Genomic DNA, 3906 nt, shown 5'->3' with positions numbered 1-3906 from the left:
GTGGGCATCTGAGCAAGTGCTTCCACAAAGGGGATGTTGATATGCAACTTCCTCAAGGTGTCCAGCACTTTTGAATTTTGCTCTTCAAGCTTTTTGTTTACGAGCCTCGCCGGATAAGCTACAAGTGGTACATAGGGAGGAGGTGGATAGTACTTCTCTCCTGGTTCCTCCTGATTGATGTCAGATGTGAGCTCTGTCTCGGCTGGCCTTTCCTGGTCAAGAACAGTTTGTTCCTTTTTCTTCTCAGCAATTCTCGACGTACCTGCACTCTCAACACTTTTATTAGTCATCAAAGGAGGAGTAGTTTCCCTACCAGACCATAGAGTGATAGCCATGACATCTCCCTTAGGGTTTGGTTCGGTGTTGCTCGGCATCACCCCTTTTCCTTTTGATGATGAAGCTGCCAGTTGATGAACCTGTGTCTCTAAATTTTTGATGGAAGCCTGTGTTTGCTTCATAAACTGCATCATCATGGTCTTCATGTCCTGTTCGACGTCCTCCTTTGGTGGAACAGGCTGTTTGTAAGGTGGTTGAGGTTGCCTCTGATAGTGTCCTCCTTGTTGCTGCGGTATCTTGGTTGCTCCTGATGGTTTGGCTGTCCAGTCCATCCGAAATTCGGATGATTTCTTGTGGCTGGATTGTATATATTTGAGTAAGGATTTGGTGGGTTGCTTTGATTATATCCAGCGTAATCACACTGTTCCTGCTCACCTTTTCTTTGCTTAACTCTAGGGCAGTTGATGTTGAAGTGAGGCCCTCCACAAAAATCACATACATCATGAAATGGTGGTTCACTATGAATGGATGATACATTAATCTTGCTAAGCTTCCTGGCAAGCTGTTCCACCTGGGTGGTCAGCTTGGAAACTACATCACCATCTGTCGTTCTTTTCCCTTCACTCTTAGCTGAGTGCCAATTATAACTTATGCTTACAACTTTCTCAATGAGGTCGTACATGGCTTGTGGTTCAAGATCCTCGGGGTTACCATTCGCAATGGATTCAATCTGGATTTTGTACATGTTGGTGACTCCATTGTAAAAATTATGCACTTGCATCCACATAGGAATGCTATGATTTGGTACCCTTCTTAACAACTCTTTGTACCTTTCCCATGCTTCGGCCAAAGATTCATCCTCCTCTTGTACGAAACGGGACACCTCATTTCTGAGTTTGATAGCCTGTCTGGGTGGAAAGTATTTCATCAGAAAAGCACTGGCCATGTCCTGCCAGGTTGCGATGGTTCCTGGCTGTAAGTTCTTTAGCCAGTTCTTTGCTTTATCATTGAGAGAAAAAGGAAACAGCTTCAGCCTTATCACATCATCGGACACTTCTCTGTTTGATCGGAAAGTATTACACAGCATAACAAACTCCTGGATATATGCGTTTGGATCTTCAGACTGGTATCCATTGAATTGCACGGCTGCTTGCAACATCTGTATCATGGATGCTTTTACTTTGAACATGTTGTTTCCTTCGTTAGGCAATACAATGCACGATGAGTGTACTTCCGTGGTAGGTCTGGAGTAATCCTTGATTCTCATGACTTGTGGATTGTTGTTTTCACCTTCTCCTTCCTGATTAGGTTGTTCTAGTACTCTTCCAGCCATCCTTCTTTCTCTTTGCCTTTCTCATTGTCTCGCTCGTCGAGCTCCCACTTGGTTTCGTCTACACGTTCTTTCTAATTCAAGATTGATAGGAAAAACTGGTGATCCAGCTCTGCGCATAAACAGTAAGAAAAACTGCTTCTGGCTGCACTATGTGACTAACAGATTAAAAACACCTTGTTTCACAAAAATTTCAGATAAACTTTGTTGCTTTCAATCCCCGGTAATGACGCCAAAAACTTGTTGTCCTCTTTACAGACTCTAGCAAGTGCACTAGATACAAGTAATAAAATGATAAGTAGAGTATCGTCTCCATAAGGATTGATGACCAAATTTTACTAGAAAAACCTTGCAGAACAGGGTGTTTGTGGTGTGTGATTTCCTTTAGTTGAGAAATATTGTGATGTGGTAATAGTAATACTAATTAAGAGATTCAGTGTAATAAAATGAGAGTTGATAATGATAAAAAGATAGAACATGCTAGGCCACAGCGGAATAGGTTACTTTTAGTCTTTAAACATCCTATTTATTCATGAATGACATAAAGTGAAGTCAAGGTCTCTGCTTTAAGGCTCACTTATGTCAACTCTCGTGTGTTCTTAAGATTCTAAGATGTACTTCAACCTTAAGCGTCCTTAATGTTTGTTCTTTCTTGAATTACGAGCGAAACAACATTTCAGTTAAGAAAACCCTTGATACAATCCCCTAACATTCCCGTGTCGGGGTTTGGACGTTTCATAAAAGGTTCTGTGAAGATGAAAACAGTTCCCTATCATTCATCTAACACTAAGATATGCATTTAGCAATGGAGTGAAAGCTTTATCAAACACAACAACATATAGCATCATTCATTCATAAAAAGAAAATAGAAGACTTACATAACCAGCCCTTGCTGGCCGAACCCGTTCAAAACGACTACTCACTCATGCTAAAGAGTGAATAGCCTGAGTCGTATATACACAACTCCATGGAAGGAGTCATAATGTTGCTTAGAGAGCTTCTCTCTCTAAAATTGCTTTCCAAAATTATCTATCTTTTTCCCCAAAAAGTATATCTTACTTTCCCTCCACTACCGATATAAATAGGAGGAAAAAAGATTACAAGTACACAAAATAAACTAATATATTACAAAAACAGAAAGATTGTTCAAGAGATTGGGGATTGCTAAAAGTGGTTAAAATGTTTTGACCCTTGAACACTCAAGGGTCAATTTGTCTTGTCATCATGTTGCATTCTGCCGCCCATTTCTGCCCGTTCCTGCCCGCTTGTAAAGTCGCTGTCCGTCATCAGGTACGCAGTGTTATTCGCTAGATCAAAGGGTGCACTTCTCCTCTTTGTTGTTGCAAAACAGGCTGCATAACAGCCTTTTTGACTTTATCTTTTCAAATCTGCATAAAACACTCATTAGTCATTCTTTTAAGTAATCTTACGCCTACAACACCCCAAATTTATCACAAATAGTATGTTTTATTGTAGTCATTTTCATTCCTAACACTTAGTTACGCCCGTGATAAGGGTGGTCTCGATCGTAACTTTATTTTAATTGCTTTGTGTTCGTTTAAGAGGTACCGACCATGCCATGGGTGGATGCAATCGTTACTTTAAACTTTAAACACATTTAATTTTTGCTTTAATTTTAACGTTCCTTCCATACCTCGATTGTGATAAGGGTGGTCGCAATCGTGGCCAAAGTACCGTTTACTTAATTTTCTTCCCTTTCATACCTCGATTGTGATAAGGTTGGTCTCAATCGTGGCCAAAAGTTAAGAATACGACTACTTGATTTAATTAACACGAGTTATAAAATTAAAATTTAAAATGGGAAAAGAAAAATAGCACATTCATCATATATTGAATTAAAATTCAACATGTATTATGACTAAAGTTTCCTTAAAAACTTCAATTGGTAACATGTAAGACGAAAATCAAACCGAGCTAAAAATTGTTAGTTCAATTTAATGCCTATAAACCTAATTGAAAATTGAAAATAAGATTTATTGTATCATGAATTTGCATGATATAAAATAGAGATTGGAATAAAGAATTTTTACTTAAATACATTTACTTGAGACGTTTTTTGATAAAATCGTTTCGGGGATTTATAAAAAAATTTTGAAAAATATTGCCCGTATGATAATGATAACCTAAAAATAATCATAAGTTAAGTATTTTAGACATATGAAAATGTAAAGTTTATAAAAATAATGTTTACATTAAAAATGTCATTTTTGAAAAATGTTGCAAAATGTGTTGCATTTGCATAAAACAAATGTTGCATTTATATTTAAATAAATGTCATT

The 3906-nt window shown here is 38.0% G+C and overlaps 1 non-coding gene across 1 annotated transcript; it reads left to right on the top strand.

Moving 5' to 3' along the window:
* Nucleotides 1-1067: 1067 nt before the first annotated feature.
* Nucleotides 1068-1174, top strand: LOC136231569 (small nucleolar RNA R71). The gene has a single exon (XR_010689941.1). It is a non-coding gene; the product is annotated as a small nucleolar RNA R71 (small nucleolar RNA).
* The last annotated feature ends 2732 nt before the right edge of the window (nt 1175-3906 follow it).

The sequence above is a fragment of the Euphorbia lathyris genome, chromosome 5 (genome assembly GCF_963576675.1).
Source record: "Euphorbia lathyris chromosome 5, ddEupLath1.1, whole genome shotgun sequence".
Taxonomy (NCBI): Eukaryota; Viridiplantae; Streptophyta; class Magnoliopsida; order Malpighiales; family Euphorbiaceae; genus Euphorbia; species Euphorbia lathyris.
Note: the sequence above shows the minus strand (reverse complement) of the source record. Positions and strands in the feature narration are given on the sequence as shown.